Genomic DNA, 21,426 nt, shown 5'->3' with positions numbered 1-21,426 from the left:
TGAAAACATGCTCAAAGTCACTAATCATCCAAGAGATGCAAATCAAAACGACAATGAGGTACCACCTCACACCTGTTAGAATGGCTATCATCAAAATCAACAAATGACAAGTGCTGGAGAGGATGCGAAGAAAAAGGAACCCTCCTTCACTGCTGGTGGAAATGCAGACTGGTGCAGCCATTGTGGAAAACAGTATGGCATTTCCTCAAAAATTTAAAAATGGAACTGCCATTTGACCCAGTAATACCACTTCTAGGAATATATTCCAAGAAAACAGAAACACCAATCAGAAAGGATATATGCACCCCTATGTTCATAGCAGCACAATTTACAATAGCCAAGATTTGGAAACAGCTAAATGTCCATCAACAGATGAGTGGATTAGAAAACTATGGTACATCTACAGAATGGAATATTATGCTGCTATAAAAAAGAAGGAATTCTTACCATTTGCAGCAGCATGGATGGAACTGGAGAGCATTATGCTAAGTGAAATAAGCCAGGAAGTGAAAGAAAAACACCCCATGATCTCACTCATTTATGGATAATAAAGAACATTATAACCTGATGAACAAAAAGTTAGATACAGAGGCAGAGAAGCATGGAAAAGACTGTCAAATTACAGTGGGAAGGCTGGGGAGTGTTGGAGCATGAGGGAGGTAAGAGATCAACTGAAGGACTTGTATGCATGCATATAAGCATAATCAATGGATACAAGACCCTGGGGAGGTGGGATGAGGGCATGTGCTGGGGGGTAGGGGAGGCCGGAAGAAGGTCAATGGGGGGAGGGAAAAAGAGACATATGTATTACTATCTGTAACACTTTAAACAATAAAATAAATAAATAAATAAATAAAAGCATGTGACATGAAGGAAAACAAAGATAACCATTTGAGTGAGTGATGTGCTCTATCTAGATAACCACATTTATCCCCTCGCCCTGTTTGAGATTAACACGTGTGCATTGACGTAATTCATTGACAGCCACCTGAACTGCCCCGGGTACAGAACAGGCTTTAAAAATGGGTCCTGGCCAGCCAACGGTGCTCGCCTGTCGAGACAGCTGCAAAGGCACGTCCTTTTGTCAGTCCGGCAAGCAACGCCACTCCACGCTCCTCTCTTTGCCAGAAGACAGAATGGCTAGTACTTCCCAATCAAGATGCAACTGGGCTCTCAAGTGAGGAACGCCAGACCCCTGCATCCAGACTGGACCAGCCCAGCTGCCAGACCCCAGAGGACAGCACCACGGGGATCCCACCAAGCCTGTACCCACAGCATCAGGAACTTTTCTGAGTAATAAAGTGCTGTGTGATTTGCAACTGCATATGTTTCATGTGGTGTAATTCCTCCAGCAGTTAATTGAATTATTTTGTGTATGCTTAAAATTGAAATTAAAGCTTCTGGTCTTTTCAGTCCTAGGCCTGCCCTTGGTCCTGCTTGCACAGAGTAGCCTCCTCGCTAGCAACTACTTGAATGTCCCACACCTGCATGGTTAAAGTTTATCTAAAGGGACATCTTAGATAAATACCCCATATCCTTTCCCAGGATCTACTTGGGACAAATATTTATTGAGACTCTAGCATATACAGGGACCGTGCCTCAGTTCTGAAGTTCCAAACCCTATTCATATCAATATGAGGGATGAGTAAGAATACAGACATTAGTTTCCTTCAGTAAAAATCAAAGTTTTAAGACTTCAGAAGAGTTAAGTAAAAACAACTTCCACTGAAATGTGGTTGCAGTGGCACAATTTTAATGTGTGTGCGGCCAAATTTCTAAATTCCAATGTGTTCTAGATCTTCAAATGTCAGGTCTGTGAATACTGAAAGTCTAAATTCACAATGATAGACTTGAATTCTGCCCTCTGGAATTGGAGGGAAGAAGTGATGTTTTTATCAGAGGATTGCATGGGTGGGATTCCTCTGTTGCCAGTGGGAATGGGGTATCCTTTCCCCACTGACAGCCAGGGGTCAGGTACCTGCATTATCTTGAGAAAAAGAATTTTTAAAAACTCCCACGGGAGAATGAGATGTGGTAGAAAGGTTTCTTTCCATGAAATTATATCCCTTGGGTTGTATCCCTTAAACCAGTCCTCAGGCTTAAACAGAGCTAAAGGCAGAGCGCGTGTCCAGAGTTTCCATTTCAACATTAGGCTAAGTGAGTCCAATACAACATTAGGCTAGTCTCAGTCCAGCAGTCCATTGTGTGGGCTCCCCGTGGCCAGGAGCCACATGGGAGAATGCAGGGGAGCACACGAGGGCCAAGAGAGCAAGAGAGGAATTCCCTTTATTTAGGAGCTTATGTATCAGATTTCGTGCCCTTGCAGTTGCCTCGACTATTCTGGCCAATGCCCTGTTCCCAGGTCTGACTGACAGCCAAGCACCTTCCCAGATCACCCAGTCCTTACTAGGCCAGCGTCTAAATTGCAGCTTCCCTTTGTTCCTTTCCAGTCATCCTATCTAATAAAGAGGGAATATGCTAATTGACCCTCATGCTGTCGCAAAGATGGTGGTGCCCACAGCCAATAAGGAGGGAATATGTTAATTGACCGCCACGCCCTCAAAGATGGCATCTCCCGCAGCCACAAGATGGTGGTGCCCAGTCCCCTCAGCCCTGCTGGAGTGGCAGGCACGCGACAAGGCCGGGCCCTCCCCCAGGTGGGCCCGGCTGCTCCACGCACCTGCCTCCAGAGTCCCCCAGTCCCCTCAGCCCCCCAGCCAACCAGGGCCCGCCCAAGGTGCAGGCAAGCCTCAGATGGTGGCTGCCCAGCTGCCCAGGGCCACCTGAGGCTCAGGTAACCAGGACCAGCCGAGGTTTGCACTGCCAGCAATGGCAGTAGCAGAGGTGTGATGGGGTGTCGCCTTCCCCTGATCACTGGGTCACCTCCTGCCCCTGAGGGCTCTCAGACTGTGAGAGGGGGCAGGCCAGGCTGAGGGACCACTCCCCCCCTCTAGTGCATGAATTTTCATGCACTGGGCCTCTAGTCTGTATAATAAAAGCATAATATGCAAATCGACTGAAAGCCAGAATGACCGGTCGTTATGATGTGCACTGGCCACCAGGGGGCAGACACTCAACACAGGAGCTGCCTCCAGCATGCAGGCCCTAGGCCAGCCAAGGCAGGTGCCAGCAGGTGCCCCCTGATCGCCCCACTGGTCACCCAGCAGAGGGAGGCCACTCGTGGTGGCAGCAGGGGTCAGGGCTAGTGCCAGACCAGCAAAGGTAGGTACCAGCGGGGGGGCCCCCCCCGATCATCCCGCCCATTGCCCCACAGATTGGCCCTGATCGCCGGCCAAGCCTAGGGACCCTACCTGTGCAGAAATTTTGTGCACCAAGCCTCTAGTTAATTAATAACCAGGTTATTACAACAGTATCAGTATTACCCACTGCTCAAATTCTATATTCCTTGCTCATCAAGTATTAAACATGCTATTATTACGTCTGTGGATAAAACGGGCCACTTGCTAACTTAACAAGCTCAGAGAAGGCCTGTGTGATGGCCTTGCAAACTCAGAGACCTAAAGTAACCACAAAGGAATGTCTGAAATTAAAACTTTTTTAACTAAAAGCAGTTTATGGCAGGTAGTCATGTCCTAGGCTAGAATATGCCCTAACAAAAGTCAATCTTTACCTTAACTGAGCCTCCCTAGTGTCTTTGCATTTACCATAACATACCTTTGGAATATCAGTGTAATTCCCCTTTTTGTTTCCAGACACCTCAGGGCACAACCAATGGGAGGGGGGAGGGCTATAAATCCTCTCATTGTTACTGTTATTGTTATCATGTTAATTGTTGACCATTAACTACCCTGTGCCTGCCTATGTAAAAGATGTATGTGTCTATCATTTTACTTTTCAACTAATCTCAGAGGTTTCCTGCTTTGCTCTCTCCCACCTCTCTACCCAGTGGATTTCATGTAACCCACTTACACCTTCTCTTTTGATTGTAATGTATAAATTAAGGTACAAAACTGCCATTGAAGCATTATCTCAATCTGTTGAGATTTTGCTTTCCAACAATTGTCAACAGTTTGGCTCAAATAAACTCACAAAAATTCTCTATAGGTTTGAATGTTTCTTACATTGACACATCCAATCCTTATAAGCTCACCTGAGAATATATACTTTTTTAAAAAGCAAAATATCTTTCACTTCAATATAGTTAGATGGACTATATAACATATTATTCAAACAGGGACACTTTTGAAGAGTGAAAGGGTTACACTTTATAATTACACTGAGGCAACAGACATAAACTATGACTGAGAGAGGCAAATTGGTACATATAACCAGGGTAAATATACCACCTATGTTTCAAGGAACTCAAAGAACCAATCCTTTAACAAATCCATTCCCAATCTGAGAGAAAATGTTTTTGTCTTCAGCTCTAGTTGCCAAGCTTTCACTTTCAAGTTGATTATAAACTTATCATTAGAATAAAGCAAACCAAAATCTAATACATGTAGTTTTGCAAGCAATTTTTCAAAGTATTTTCTGGGACTGGCTTGGCATACTTTCACTTCTCACAGAGAGATATTTTATTTTGAAGTGACTTGCTAGATTTCATTCAGTGTCATCCCTGCAGGGTACAGAAACAACAACTAGCATCAAGAACAGTTGCACTGCTAACTCCCTAAATACTGCATTGTTAATTCATCTCAGTGAATAACAGGGTTTCTAATGCAAATTATTCTGTCATTGCCTAAAGGTATTTCTAATGATCAGTGTGAAATGTCAGAAGACGTCTTTAATCAGGTGATAGAGAATTTGAACAACTAAGCGGGGAAATCTAGTTATTCTAAACTCAGTGGTAGCTAATTTTTTTAATAAAAATATAAATAAAGTCAGTGGTAGCCAGACCAACAGAAGCCTGTTACAGAAGTTGAATTTTATTTTCCCAGAAGTTGTTTTCTCTTCCTAATGAGCAATTCCAATGAAATTCAGACAGACATGAAATGTCATTAAGAAGTGACTATAATGGACAGTGAGTCATGCAAAACAACTCTGGCCATTTCGCTTCTAGGTACACTTCCAGAGAGATCCCATTTTCTATTTTTTAAGCATAGCTGCTAAGGAATTCATGTTGGCATTCACTGCCATTTGAACATTCTAAAGGAAAGGATTTGTACTCTGTACAGTCAAGATTTAACATGTCAACCATTGCTATTGTTGCTTCTCATTTTTCCTTTTTTTTTTCTTTTGTGTCCTGATATCCTCTCTGATTAGTCAATATTCCCTTTCAAATTGGTTACTATAGTAACTCCTGAGGCCCTTCTTCCTCATTGTCCTCCTATTCCTTCTGGGCTTTCTTCTTTCTTCTTTATTTTGTAAATATAGACCTTTTTGGCTATTTCCAGTTCCCTTGTCTTATGGAAATATATTTGTTGTTGCTTCCTTCTCTTATGGAAATGGAACTGTTGCTGCTCCCTTGTCTTATGAAAATGTAACTGCACCTGGGACCACAATTCTAAAAATTCCCTAAACCTCCCTATATTACCCCAAAATTCCTATTTCAGTTTCATTTTGTTACATGTATCTGTCCAATTTTCCCAACACCATTTATTGAAGAGACTGTCTTTACTCCACTGTATGCTCTTGCCTCCTTTTCAAATATTAATTGAGCATAATGGCTTGGGTCAATTTCTGGGTTCTCTGTTCTGTTCCATTGGTCCAGTGGCTCTCAATCTTCCTAATGCCACGACCCTTTAATACAGTTCGTCATGTTGTGGTGACCCCCAACCATAAAATTATTTTTGTTGCTACTTCATAACTGTAATTTTGCTACTGTAAATATCTGATATGTAGGATGTATTTTCATTGTTACAAATTGAACATAATTAAAGCATAGTGATTAATCACAAAAACAATATGTAATTATATATGTTTTCCAATGGTCTTAGGCGACCTCTGTGAAAGAGTCGTTCGACCCCCAAAGGGGTCATGACCCAAAGGTTGAGAACCGCTACATTGATCTATATGTCTGTTCTTGTGCCAGTACCAGGCCCATTTTAAGAACAGTGGCTTTGTAATATAGCTTAATATCTGGTATTGTGATCCTCCAACTTTGTTCTTTTTTCTCAGGATTACTGCGGCTATTTGGGTTTGATTTCTTTTTTTATTCCATATAAATTTTTGGAGAGTTTGTTCTAGGTCTGTGAAATATACCATTGGTATTTTAATGGAGATTGCATTGAATCTATAGATTGCTTTGAGTGGACATTTTAATGATGTTGATTCCACCAATCCATGAACATGGTATATTCTTGCACTTGTTTGACTACATCAAAATGAAAAGCTTCTGCACAGCAAAAGAAACCATCAACAAAATAACAAGAAAGCTCCCTGCATGGGAGAACATATTTGCCAATGTGACATCTGAAAAGGGTTTAATTTCTAAAATTTATAGGAAACTCATACAACTTAACAAAAGGAAGATAAACAATCCAATCAAAAAATGTGCAGAGAGCCTAAATAGACACTTCTTGAAAGTAGGCATACAGAAGGCCAAGGGACATATGAAAACATGCTCAAAGTCACTACTCATCTGAGAGATACAAATCAAAACAACAATAAGGTACCATTTCACACCTGTCAGAATGGTTATCATCAACAAATCAACAAACAACAAGTGCTGGAGAGGATGTGGAGAAAAAGGAACCCTCCTTCACTGTTGGTGGGAATTCAGACTGGTGCAGCCACTGTGGAAAACAGTATGGAGTTTCCTTAGAAAGTTAAAAATGAAACTCCCATTTGACCCAGTAATCCCACTTCTAGGAATATATCCCAAGAAATCAGAAACACCAATCAGAAAGGATATATGCACCCCTATGTTCATAGCCTCACAATTTACCATAGGTAAGATTTGGAACAGACTGAGATATCTCAGGGGTGAGTGGACAAGAAGAGATAAACCAAACAACTTATATACTTATTTGTATAACTCATGGACATGGGCAATAGGGTGGTGAAGACCTAAGGGTGAGGGGTTATGGGCTGGGTGGAGTAAGGTTAAGGGGGGTGGGGAAATGGGAGACATCTGTAATACTGTCAACAACAAAAATAAATATACAAAAAGAGAGAGAAGTGAGTATACTACACAATTTTGCCTAGAGTTGATGCTGACATTTTTTTAAGGGGGATTAGCTCTTGAATGACATTTCTGGCTTAAAGTGATCTAATAAATTATGACACAGAGTGAAAACTAGGTAAACCAAATGCAAAAATATTCTTAAAATATATCCAAACAGATTTGTAGTGATTAAAATAAAGTCAAATAAATTATCTGGGATCTATGTTAAACGAACAATTGCCCCAGACCAGTTAAACATTCAAGGAAGACTTTATTCAAAACTCCTGCAATAGGGAAAAAAGATTATTGCAAAAGCGGAGCTGAGATAGAACTCAATCCTCAGAAACAAAAGGCAGGAGCATTTTTAGAGGCTGGAGTGAACAGAGGGCATTGGGAAAGGATTGGGCAATGTGATTAGGCCATCTGCACTTGCTGTTTGGGGCTTATTAGAGTTAGGTTTCTACCCTCCCGCAGAGACTGAGAGACTAGGGCCCTATCTTTCTCAATGATTACATTTCAAAGGGAGGAGAAAAATACCTTGGGTTTGTGGAAGATTTATATCTTAAAGAGACAGAGAAATAATTTACAATGGCAAGTTCTCTAAAGTAAATGCTTCTAAAGGGAGGCCAGGGATCGAACTAGGAACCAGGTGGTCAGGGTTCAATTCCCAGTCAGTGCACGTGCCTGGGTTGTGGCCTCAGATCCCCAGTGAGGGGCATGCAAGAGGCAGCCGATGGATGATTCTCTCTCATCATTGATGTTTCTATCTCTCTTCTCCATCTCCCTTCCTCTCTGAAATCAATTTTAAAAATGGGTTTTTTAAGAAGAAATGGAAAAAAAGAGGAAGGTTGCCTAAAGTTTAGTCAGGCTAAGGGGAGGCTAGAGTCTTGGTCACTCTTCTCAACACTGGAATGGACATGATGAAACCAATTTGCATCTGGTTCAATAAAGATCCCTTTTTCCCTGGTTCAGCTCATGATTCTATTTTGCAGGTTAATTGCTTCAATGAATGATTATTCTTACGGCAAACAGCAATCACACTAAAACCCTCTTTGCAAATGCTATTTTCTACTTTCAACTTAAATCCCCCTTGGGGACTTGCTACTACACAAACACACATTTGGTATTTAAACCAGAAGTACTCGCCCACCTAGATTAATCTTTCAAGAGGAGAAGATCCCAGTTTAACTATCCACTCATGACTACAGGAAAGTCTTTTCTGCAAAGGAGACTGTCTGTAGGAAGCTCTGACTCAGTCTGCATCTCAACTTAAAACTTCCTTCATGTGTGTATCAGTCACTTGTCACTCAGTGGGACCAGAGAGCAGGAATGAAATGTTTCTGACAACTGTTCTAACAAAAACATAATGAAATTCTTTTGATGAATCCCATTTTAACAGGTCATGGCATCAGATTGATGGGTCTAGCAATTCATTTGATTACTGAAGCTTTGCAGGGGAAAATAGGTCTAAGAAAACCAGGTGATAAAAATGCACAGCAAAGGTTGAAAAAAAACAGAGAAATGATCAGCCTAATGAGCCACAAAATTATTTATTTGCTTGTAAAACAGAAATTAGCCATAATTCATCATATATAACCAATACCTGTCTTAGCTGATGGAACACATGATTGCTCAGGCAAAAAGAAGCAGGGTGGGAGTATCCAGGTCTTCGGCCCCTGGAGGGAATTATTGGATTTTTAACCATTTGAAAACCCTAGAGACATACTCAGAACCAAACCAATTAAGAAACCATTGTTAATTAAAACCAATATGTCTGATGGGACTTCCAGCTTAAGGTGGTTACTACATAAATAGGGAATGAAAGCACTGAATCCTAGTTCATTCTGTTATTTGGCATCTATTTATTCATGACTATAAGAATGTCTAAGCTTATCTGTCTATTTTATCCTCCTGATGTCAGGATAATTGACCCCCAAATCAACTTTGATAATGGTTATTAAAGATCTGCTTGTTTTTCTTGGCTAGTTTTACTCTTACAGTATTTTTTGCACATATCTTGGCCCTTCATTGTGGGTTGATGATAAGACTCTTATTCATTTATATGCACAGAGCATCAATGTTCTATACAAAGAAAATTAATTCTATGTCCCATGTTCTACACTTAGAGCAAAAGAGTATACATTTCAATCCCATCAAAATTCCAATGTCATTTTTAAAAACAGAACAAAAATCATCAGATTTTTATGGAGCCACAAAAGGCCCTGAATAACCAAAACAATCCTGAGGAAAAAGAATGAAGCCAGCCCTAACCGGTTTGGCTCAGTGGATAGAGCATCGGCCTGCGGACTGAAGGGTCCCAGGTTCAATTCCAGTCAAGGGCATGTACCTTGGTTGCAGGCACATCCCCAGTAGGAGGTGTTCAGGAGGCAGCTGATCGATGTTTCTCTCTCATCGATGTTTCTAACACTCTATCCCTCTCCCTTCCTCTCTGTAAAAAATCAATAAAATATATTAAAAAAAAAAGAATGAAGCCAGAGGTATCACACTACCTCACTTCAAATTATACTACAGAGATACCATAATCAAAAGAGCATAGTATTTGCAGAAAAACAGATACACAGACCAATGGAACAGAATTGAGAGCCCAGAAATAAAACCACATGTATATGGGTTGTTGTTTTTTGGAGGGCATTTTTTTTGTTAATCCTCACTGAGGACATTTTTTTCCATTGATTTTTAGAGAGAGTAGGAGGGAGGGAGGGAGAGGAAGAAAAAGAGAAGCATCTATTGGTTGCATTCCCACAAATGCCCCAATTGGGACCAGGAATTAAAACTGCAACACAAATACATGCCCTTGACCATGAACCAACCCCGCCATGGGCTGATGCTCTAACTACTGAGCAACTCCCGCTCGGGTATGCAAATAATTTTTTACAAAGGAGCCAGAAACACACAATGGAGGGGGGAAAAAAGCCTATTTAATAAATGGTGCTGGGAAAATTGGAGAGCCACATGCAAAAGAATGAAACTAAACTACAGTCTATCCCCATGTGCAAAAATTAATTCAAAATGTATCAAAGACTTCAATATAAGATCTGAAACAATAAATTGCATAGAGGAAAACATAGGAACTAAAACTGTGGAGCTTGGTCCTAGAGAAGATTTTATAAATGTGATCTCAAAGGTAAGGGAAATAAAAGGAAAAATAAATGACTGGGACTATATCAAATTAAAAAGCTTGTGCACAGAAAAAAAAAAAAAAAAAACACCAACAAAACAAAAAGGCAACCAACCCAATGGGAGATGATTTGTGCAAACAACAGCTCTAACAAGAGGTTAATATCCAAAATAAAGAACTTAGAAAACTCAACACCAAACAAACAAACAACCCAATTTTTTTAAGTGGTTAGAAGAACCATCAACAAAATGAAAAGGGAGCCCACTGTGTGGGAGAACATATTTAGCAATGACACATCTGATAAAAGGTTAATCTCCAAAATATATAAGGAACTCATACAACTTAACAAAAGAAAGATAAACAATCCAATTTAGGCAAAGAACCTAAATGGACATTTCTCCAAAGTGCAAAGTGGACATACAGATCGCCAAGAAACATATGAAAAAAAAAATGTTCAAAGTCATTCACGGATCATAAGAGAGATGCAAATGAAAATATCAATGAGATGTCACCTCACACCTGTCAGAATGGCTATCATCAACAAATCAACAAATGACAAGTGCTCACCAGGTTATGGAAAAAAGGGGGCCCTAGTACACTGCAGGTGGGAATTCAGACTGGTGCAGCCACTATGGAAAACAGTTCGGAGTTTCCTCAAAAAATTAAATATGCACCTGCCATTTGACCCAGTGGTCCCACTTCTAGGAATATATCCTAAGAAACTCAAAACACCAATCAGAAAGAATGTATGCACCCCTATATTCACAGCAGTGCAATTTACAATAGCTAAGATCTGGAAACAGCCCAAATCCATCAGTAGATGAGTGAATAAAAAAGCTGTGGTATATTTACACCATGGAATACTATGCAGCTATAAAACAGAAGGATCTCTTACCCTTTAAGAAAGCAAGGATGGACCTGGAGAGTATTATGCTAAGTGAAATAAGCCAGTCAGAGAAAGACAACTACCGTATGATCTCAATCATATGGGGAATCTAAATAATAAAAAACAGATGAACAAAATAGATTCAGAGACATAGAAGCATGGAACAGACTGTCAAATCTCAGAGGGAAAGTGGGGTTGGATGGGTGGGTGGGAAGAGATCAACCAAAGAACTTGTATGCATATATGCATAAGCCATGGACACAGACAAGGGTGGTGAAGGCATGGGGTGGGGCTGAGGGTGGGCTATAAGGGGTCAATGGGAGAAAAAAGAGGATATACTTAATACTTTCAAAAATAAAGATTTTTTTAAATGGGTAGAGGACCTCTACCAAGAAGACATATAAAGTGAAGTCCAACTTCACTAGCTATAGGGTATCTCAAAACCACAATGAGATACCACCTCACACCTGTTAGAATGTCTATTATCAAGAAAAGTAATGAATGTTAGAGAGGTTATGAAGAAAAGGGAACCCTCATTCACTGCTGGTGGGAATGTAAACTGGTATAGCCACTATGGAAAACAATCTGAAGATTCCTCAAAAATTAAGATTAGTTACCATATGACCCAGCAATCCCTCTCCTGCATATTTATACAAAAAGTTTGAAAACATTTATTTGCAAAGACATATGCACTGCTATGTTCATTGCAGCATTATTTACATTGGCCAAAACAGGGAGACAACCAAAGTGCCCTTTGGTAGAAGAATGCAGAAAGAAGATGTGGTATATATACTGTATATACACAATGGAATACTACTAAGAAATAAGAAAAGATGAAATACTGCTATTTGTGACAACATGGGTGAACTTTGAGAATACTATGCTAAGCTAAATAAGTCAGTCAGAAAAAGCTAAGAACCATATGATTTCACTCATATGTGGGATATAAAACTGAAACTCATAAACACAGACAACAGTATGGTGTTTACCAGAGGGAAGGAGGTGGCTAAAGAGGGCCAAATATATGGTAACACAAGGTGATTTGACTTTGGGTGGTGGGTACACTGTGCAATATACAGATCATATATCATAGAAATATACACTTGAGACCTATCTATAATAATAAAAGCGTAATATGCTAGTTAGACTAGATGTCATTCCAAATGTGATTCCGGACATCTTTCCGGACAAACCAGGCCAGAGGGAAGCCCGGGTCCTGGGTGCCAGAGGGAAGCTGATGCCAGCAGCCAGGGGAAGGAAGGCCTACTCTTGCACAAATTTCATGCATCCGGCCTCTAGTATGATCCTATTAACCAATGTCACCCCAATAAATTTAATTTAAAAAGAGTATGCATTCTTACTCCTTTGTTCACTGTCAAATGTGGTACAGATATGAGACCTAGCTTTATAGAGCCCACTAAAGAGAGTTACTTATCTTCTCTTCAGTGTGATCATCCTATATAATAAAAGCATAATATACAAGTCGACCGAATGGCCGAACAGCGGAACGACCATCTGGATGACAATCCAGACGATCATCTGGGACCATGCTATGACAACCACTGGTGCCAGGCGAGCCAAGGTGGGTGCGATGTGATTGGTTGGGGGCCTGGCCATTGCCCCATGATCACCCTGCAGAGGGAGGCCCAGGCCACCAGCCAGTGGGGCAATCAATCAGGGGGGCTGGGGAGCTTCATGATCATCCCAAGAAGGGAAACCCAGGCAACCGAACGGTGGGTTGCGGTGGGTGGGCAGGGATCCTCTAGTTATCTTATATTTCAGTTCAACACCCTTTAACATCTTAATTTGGCATTATAAGCCAGTGTCTTTTTCTCATGTAATTACAAATTAATGTAATCTTCCAAATTAGTACAAGATGCGTTGTGAATGCCAAAAAAATAGTAAGTATTACACTATAAAAGCAAAGAGACCTTTGGTGTCATCATTAAAACAAAAACAGACTGAGTGGGGTTTTTTAACTCTTTACTTTTAAATGATTATAGACTCACAGGGAGTTGTAAAATTATTACATAGAGTCCCTTGTACACTTAACCTAGTTTCCCCCATTAGTGGCATCTTATAAAACTGTAGTATAATATCAAACCCAGGAAATTAAAATTGATAAAATATTGTTAACTCAAATACTAACTACAGAATGTATTCCATTTTCACCATTTTACATGCATGTGCTTATATCTGTAATAGAGGCCCAGTGCATGAAATTTATGCATGGGTGGAGTCCCTAGGCCTGGCCAGCGATTAGGGCCTCTGGATGAAGCCAGGGCTCCAAGGGAAGCCCAGGTCCCGGGTGCCAGAGGGAAGCCAGTGCTGGCAGCTAACAGAAATGCTGTTGCTTGTTTGCTCAAAGTTGTTCATATGTCTTAAAGGAAAAGACTTCAGTAGAATCTATACATTTCTTTATATTATCTTAACAGTGTATCACTATGAGATCAGTGAGGTTACAGAAAAAGTTATTTTGGTTTTTAATACAATATGATAGCATATTTACTGTCAGGAAAACATGTTCACATTAATAACAAAATTGCAGATAATTGAATTTTGTACAAAAAACATAATACTTAATGCACATGTACTCAAAATTTAAGCATTTTTCTGGTACAAAGTCAAATTCTGAACTGTTTTATCTAATTTTGGTTTTTGTTTTCTTTAATTAAAAAATATATTTTTACATTTATTTTAAATTATAGTTGACATACAAGATGATATTATTTTCAGGTGTACAACATAGTGCTTAGACCAGCCGTGGGCAAACTACGGCCCGCGGGCCAGATCCAGCCCGTTTGAAATGAATAAAACTATTCAAAAAAAAGACCGTACCCTTTTATGTAATGATGTTTACTTTGAATTTATATTAGTTCACACAAACACTCCATCCATGCTTTTGTTCTGGCCCTCCGGTCCAGTTTAAGAACCCATTGTGGCCCTCGAGTCAAAAAGTTTGCCCACCCCTGGCTTAGACATTTATATAATTTACAAAGTGATCACCACAATAAATCTAGTACCCATCTGGCACCATAAACTTAAATTTATCTTAAAACCAATTTTAATCAGAAAGACTTCTTCACAAATAAGTGGTTAAATATATAGATCCTGAGTACATCACAGTATTCCCTCCCCCCTTTTTGGTCATGGAAGATTTAATTACATAACTTTTAATTTGAGGAGATCCAACATCTTCCCTTAAATGTGAAGTGAAATCGCTCTTAAATATGTTGGATGAAAAATAAATTTTAGTCTATTTTAGACAAATTTTGTTCATTTCTGACTACACTTCATTTCAGCACAATCATTTCATTACTCAAAGGCAATTACATTTTTATTTTAAAAAGGGCAAAGTAAATTTTAAATTAGCATCAGAATTCTACCCCTAATTACCTACCCAATGAATATTGAAGTAGATGCTACCAAGTAGGCAAAGATTAACAGAATTTCAGTTATAAAATTTGGAGGTAAAATATCTCAAAAGTGTATAAAAACATTGACACATTTAAGCTAGACTTAGCTCTAGGACATTTTATTGCATTTTTACCTTAAAAGGATGAATAACTAGCATCAGCAGAAATGCTGTTGCTTGTTTGCTCAAAGTTGTTCATATTTTATTTTTATTGATTCAGAGAGGAAGGGAGAGGGAGAGAGAGATAGGAACATCAATGACAAGAAAGAATCATTGATTGGCTGTCTCCTGCATGCCCCTAATAAGAATCGAGCCCACAACCCGAGCATGTGCCCTGACCAGGAATTGAACCTCAACCTCCTGGTTCATAGGTAAACACTCAACCACTGAGCCATGCCATCCAGGCTAAAGTTGTTCATGTTAATTAAACAAAAAGTAATAGTCTCTAAGTTAAATTTCACAAAATGGAACCATGGCCTCTGATTTAGCTTTGTGGGGTAATTTAGGGGGAAACCCCAGTATCATATTATTTCTGTCCATAAACACAAATAAAAATCACTACCAATACAAATAATAAGGAAATAAACACATGGTTATTTATATCTTGGGTTCTACAACATACTGTGATTTAACAATATACTGTACACTGTGATTTAACTCTTCTACAGTAATTCCCATTTTTTCTAAAATAACAGATTAATAGAAAGGTGAATTTCCAAAATTTCAGGTAATTTAGTAACTAATTATTTTAATGACACTTACTATAGTGTCACAAGATGTAAAACCCAAATGTTTACTGTGTCATTTAGCAAAGAAAGGATAAGGGAGAATGCTCTGCTACTCCATCCTGGACCCAGTTTCTGATCATCCACTCAGTTTCAATGCTTCCAAGTTATCAGTTCACTCTACTCAGGTCTTTTTGCCTTAAGAGATGAGTTTCCTTTCTGTCAATTAATCCTAATTTTCCAGAAAACTCTGATTTTTCTGACTTCACATGATTCTAATCCATCTACACTAATAAAAGAGAAAGATGCAAATTGTCTGCACCTTCATGATGTCCGCCAGCCAACCAGGAGTGAGTATACAAATTAACCCAAAAAAGATGGCAGGTTAATTTGCATACACAGGCACTGAGCGGCTGGGGTGGGACACCGCACCACCCCAGCTGCTCAGGGTCTCTGGGCAGTATGGGAAGGCGGAAAGGCGGCTCCAGCCGGAGCAAAGGTGGTGCCAGCAGCCAGGGGAAGGAAGGCCCATTCTTGCACAAATCTTCATGCATCAGGCCTCTAGTTTTAAATAAAAGAAAATGCTATAATGCTTACAATATAATCTTGCTTTAATTACTAGTCAGCACAAAAAGGTGAGCAAAGGCCATAAAACATGAATTTAAAAAAAAAAAAAAAAGAGAATAGCATTGGAAGATTTCTTGGGAGTTGGTCCAGGCATTTTCATATCTATTACATATAAGGACTGTCAAACTCAGCAGATCACAGTTATTCATAAAGAATTGAGACTCTTGCTTATCACTGACTTTGGCAGAAGTACATTTGTATATTCCTCCCTTGTAATTGCACAGCCCTTTAGTTACCGGCAATGAGTGTGCCCACAGAGCAGAATAGACATTTTATAAACATTTTATGATAAAAAGGAGAGCATCACAATCCAGCTTTACCAAATTCTAAAACACCCCCTCCTTTGCCCATGGATTACTTTGTATATATCTCTGAAACAACTGAAAAATACCTTTCTGTGACTTCCTAGGCTGTAAGGAATGAACACTTTTAGATACATTACAATCATCTCTAGTAGACTTTGAAATCTTTCTTCCATTAACATTAACTGAATGTTTCAACTGGATCTTTAAAAAAGGTTGCCAATTTTCATTTTTTGGGCCTCTCTGAGGTTTGGAATGCTCTATATAAGCTTGTCATTTTAAGAATTTGAAATTCTTTCTCTGTTCATCTAGCAATTTGTCTGGCGGTGAGGGTGTAGCACATAACTGATATTCATGTGGGGATCCTTTCTGCTGGCTTACTTTCATTTGTTCTTTATCAGCCTCTTTCTGAATCTTTAATAACCTGTCCTGTTCTTCTTGTTTATGTCTCTCAAAAAGTAAATGTTCCAAATCTAACAGTTGTGGGGTACAGCTGATTAATGTTTCCGTTTCCTCTTGGTCTGAGGAAGATTCAGAGGACATTTTCTTCTTTTTGCAGAAAAGCATGGATCACTGACTGCTTCAAATGAAGACTCCTGGTTTTTTCTTTTGGAAATACTTTCTTCACTGATCAGTAGGACAAGATTTTTCATTTTTTGTCTCAACTGTCTTATTTCCAATTATCTGTGTCATAGCTGACATAGTACACCCACTCTCTGTTTTGCCACAAGGCTTAACTACAGCTTTTCTAGAGTAGGAAACTCTGGCTTCAGGTCTCTAATGATTTATGACACATAATCATGATTGCTTGGTCTCATCTTGACTTCTCCTTCAAGACACCATTCTGTACCACTGGCACATAATTGGCACATAGGTGACTCTATTGATGGCTTTGCACCTTGTTCTTGAATCTCAAGGCATATTTGCGGAGAAAGTGTTGGCATATCTTCCTCAATGTCTTGGCTCTTTACACATCACTACTATCATGGAGTTTCCTTAGACATGGAGTTTTTCTTACCTTGTTGTGCAACTTCAGACTGTGATGCTGACCCAAATTGAGATTTAGGTGACAAATATTTCTGAATATCTCCAGTATTTGTTTGTTTGTTTTTACTTTTAATTTTGCAGCTTGCTTGAGACTAGATAAGATTTTCTGGAATTCATGTGAGAAGCCAAGACTTTTTCCTCATAGAAATTGTTAATATTAATGTTTAGCCTTCTTGCCATTCTTCATCACTTTTTTGCTGTTCTTCCATTTCTCTTCTCCTTTTTTCTGCCTTTTTTTTTCTTCCTCCTCCTCTGCCAATAGTTTCTGTATGTACAGTGGGGCCTTGACTTATGAGTTTAATTCGTTCCGAGACCGAGCTCATTAAGGAGCTCGTTAACTCAAATTATCAACTCAATGCAAAAAATCGGCCGAGAGACAGCTGGTATCTCAAAAAACTCGTTAGTCAGGACACTTGTAAGTCAAGGCCCCACTGTACTCTTCATTGGCTTTGTTTGCTTCTTCCTCATTGGTCCCTCCCTCTGCCACCACCTTGCTTATCTCCTCTTCATATTCTCTTTTCAATTCTCCAGGTTTGCTTAACAGATGAACTGGCTGGTAAGTCATCAACAGTTTCTTCCCATTCTTATCCAGAGGCTATAAGCTTGCATTCCTTTGAACAGTGGTTTTGAATCATCGCCCACAGTTCCTTATTGATGAGAGACTTTCTTCAGGTATGGTACCTGGTCCACGAAGAGAGCCGGTGGCAACAGAAGGGACAGCATGAGTTTGCCTTTTCGACAGACCATTGGAAGCATGCATTACTGATCATGTGATTACAAGGCAGTGTTACCAACTCAATCAAGATTACCATGCAGATCCTGCACTGGCATTCTGACAAGGAAGAGATAGATGGCTTCTTTAGGTACAGCCATTTTAATATGCAGGTGGGGATGGTCCCTTAGCTGCTGAGGGGGCAGCCGCCGGGCCATGTTTGGAGAAGGACCTTTTTTTACATATATCTGTCCAGTTTTTCCAACACCATTTATTTTTTTCCCCTTTTTTTTAATTCTTTTTTTTATTGCTTAAAGTATTACAAAGGTTATTACATATGAGTCCTTTTTATCCCCCCTGCCCTTGTCAGTCCCCTAGCCTCCCCTATCCCCCAGTGTCTTATGTCCATTGGTTATGCTTATATGCATGCATACAAGTCCTTTGGTTGATCTCTCCAACAACATTTATTGAAGACACTGTATTTTCCCCATTGTACATTCTTGCCTCCTTTTTCACAGATCGGTTATTTAAGTGAGGGTATTATAATAATGTTATGATCATAAGGAAATCCCTCTAATGTGTGGAAATAATTATTGTGTGAAATAATTAATGTGTGAAATGTTTGCTGTGTGAAGACCCCAATACTCTGTAACTTCCAAAATGTAGTGAACGCCCCACTATCTTGATGTGAATGCCCTAAGCCCTTAAAGTGTAAACACCCTGCTCCTAGCAAAGGCATACCGTCTGGCCCACACTGATAAGACACAAGTTGTTTACCACCGGCTATATAAGCATCAGATTTTCCTTCAGTGAATGTCTCCTGCCTAATGAGAGGAGGACTCCATGTCACTCCACGAGACAAGCCCCTGATTGGCTGCTCTGCTATGTGAGCCTTAACCAACTGTGGCCACCTGTCTGTCTCCATCTTTGTCCTCCGTCTTTCAGTGTGCATCGCCAGGTGGCCTTTGCTGGAGCCTAGGACCCACTAGGAATAGGTAAATAAACCTTGTGTGACTGCATACTAATTCTGTCTCGTGTGTTCATGTGTTCCGGTTCAGCTCAGCTTTCTAGACATTGCAGTACCAGGGGATAGGCCGTTATTGCTGACTCCTGGTCACCTACATTTGTCCCACTAAGACAGATAATTAATTAATTGGGGCTTAATTGGGACAGAGGGTTTATTTCTAGGCTCTCTATTCTGTTCCATTGATCTAAGTGTCTGTTTTTGTGCCAGTGCCATACTCTTATTACTATAGCTTTGTAGTATAGTTTGAAATCAGGAAGCACGATATCTCCAACTTTGTTCTTTCTCAAGATTGCTTTGGCTATTCAGGTTCTTCTATTATTCCATATATATGTTAGGATAATTTGTTCTAGTTCTGTGAAAAATACCATTGGTATTTTGATAGGGGTTGCATTGAATCTGTAGATTGATTGGGGTAATAAAGACATTTTAATTATATTAATTCTTCCTATCCATATGCATGGTATATGCTTCCAATTATTTGGGGTTTTTTGCTTAATTTCTGTCATCCATGTCTATAGTTTTAAAACTATAGACAGGTCTGTTACCTCCTTGGTTAAATTTATTCCTAAGTATTTTATTGTTTTTGATATAATTATAGTTGGGATTGTTTTCTTAATTTATCTTTCTGATAGTTTTTTATTAGTGTATAAAATAAAAGATTTCAGAATATTAACTTTGTATCCTACTGAATTCATGTATTAGTTCTAATATAGTGTTTTCTATAGAACAAGTTTTAATTATAAAAATAATTTAAAATACAGAAGAGTTGTCATACATTTCCCACATCACAATAAATACTTTTATAATGTTCAACACACTGTTCAAAATCTCAGACAAATCAATTAAGTAAAAATATCTTTTATAAAGCTTTGCTCAAATTTTTGTAACTGTTATTGGAAGACCAGGGGTGAGGGTGCCGGTGAGTGTGAACTCATCCACAGTGGTTTTAAATCCGAAAAATGAATTTTATTATTAACTCTAGCAGAATTAAAAAGAAAAAATGGCCATCTTATTAAGATAAGGTGATAATGGTAGATACCAATTCAAATTAGAAATACCAAAAGAAAGATTTGTGGATTTGAAAAACGTAAGTGAATCAAAATGTCTACACCTATGAAAATCTTTAATCTATAAGTTAATATATACTATACTTTTCTGATATTGAAACTTAAAACTTGATAATATTGACTGCTAAACATGCAAGGTTTTGTTCTGGATTTTGTACAGAAAACAAAAATTTTCTTCAGTGGCTTGGTTGAATGCTACTATTCATGCACCTATGACAGCACGATACTATTTCCATCATTTTTCTTCAAGTAGTTGAGCTGATTAGGAGTTTGAGGATTAGGAATACATCTGTTCAGGTATTCAAGACTCAAATGGTTCACTTGTTTACGGAAAGAGAACTTGAGAGAGAGAGATACAATATCACTAGGAACCTGCGTTGTGCACATTGCATCCTATCTCTTGATAATTCTGAAAAGAGAGTGTTCAGGATATCTATTTCTGGTATGTTTGGGGCTTTTGTAGGGTGTGCAGGGGGATTCAATGTGATCATGTACATAGACATAGTCAAGCAAAAGTTCATGCTTCACATTTCTATAATTTTGCTACTCTACCGTGATGAATTTCTATATTGACTTAAAAGTTTTTTCACATCATTATCTTAAATCATAAGTGACACTTTAATCTTTAAAGTCAAAATGTTGAAAGATGCATGTTTGAAATTTGTATTAAAAGACAGTGGCCAGTGAGGCATGTAGAACAGCTTGTAATTAATGAAATTTTTCATTCTACTCAGATAAGTTGTTAAGAATAGAATTAAGTCTAGCCAGCGTGGCTTAGTGGTTGAGCACCGACTTATGAACCAGGAGGTCATGGTTCGATTCCCGGTTGGGACATATGCCCGAGTTGTGGGCTCAAACCCCAATGCAGGAGGCAGCCAATCAATGGTTCTCTTTCATCATTCATGTTTCTATCTCTCCCTCCCTTTCCCTTCCTGTCTGAAATCAATAAATATATATATATATATATATTTTTAAAAGAATAGAATCAACATAAAACTGCAATGACAATGACTTTGTTACAAAAGAAAAATGGAACTGCGGTGATATTTAAAGAATAATCATAGAAGAGTACTTTATTACAAATATACATACCACTGTAGAAATTGTTCTTTTAGCTGTCCTAGGCGATTGCTCAGCTGAACTAATAAGTCTGAACTGTTTCTAATTCCTGTGTAAAGATGAAGGTATTGGAAACTTATCATGAATACTAAAGAAGAAATATATGCACTAGGGAAAATGCACCTGTGCATTGCTATTCGCTGTCTGACTCTCTAACTGCCACCATTAATATTTTTTGTGTTTCTCACAGCTGTCAGAATATGCTGCCTTCTGCTTTATTCTCAGAGCCTAAACACATCTTTTCAAGCTTCCTGGTTTGCATACTAATGTTCAACCAAGGCATATTACTCA

At 39.0% G+C, this 21,426-nt stretch overlaps 1 protein-coding gene and 1 pseudogene across 2 annotated transcripts in view; both read right to left on the bottom strand.

The window, feature by feature from the left end:
- LOC308527944 (uncharacterized protein) overlaps nucleotides 1–21,426 on the bottom strand; it is a gene marked incomplete at its 5' end in the record, with an annotated part of 291,900 nt that overhangs the window by 107,498 nt on the left and 162,976 nt on the right. The gene's annotated exons all lie outside the window — the stretch shown is intronic.
- Nucleotides 16,188–18,874, bottom strand: LOC308529186 (E3 ubiquitin-protein ligase RNF168-like; annotated as a pseudogene). Its single transcript has 3 exons — nucleotides 18,664–18,874; nucleotides 17,638–18,108; nucleotides 16,188–17,475 (listed from the first exon to the last, which is right to left on the bottom strand). The product of its transcript is annotated as an E3 ubiquitin-protein ligase RNF168-like (transcript).

Source organism: Myotis nattereri (genome assembly GCF_964212035.1).
Source record: "Myotis nattereri genome assembly, chromosome: 1".
In the NCBI taxonomy this organism is placed as follows: Eukaryota; Metazoa; Chordata; class Mammalia; order Chiroptera; family Vespertilionidae; genus Myotis; species Myotis nattereri.
This window is presented reverse-complemented; position numbering and strand designations above follow the sequence as displayed.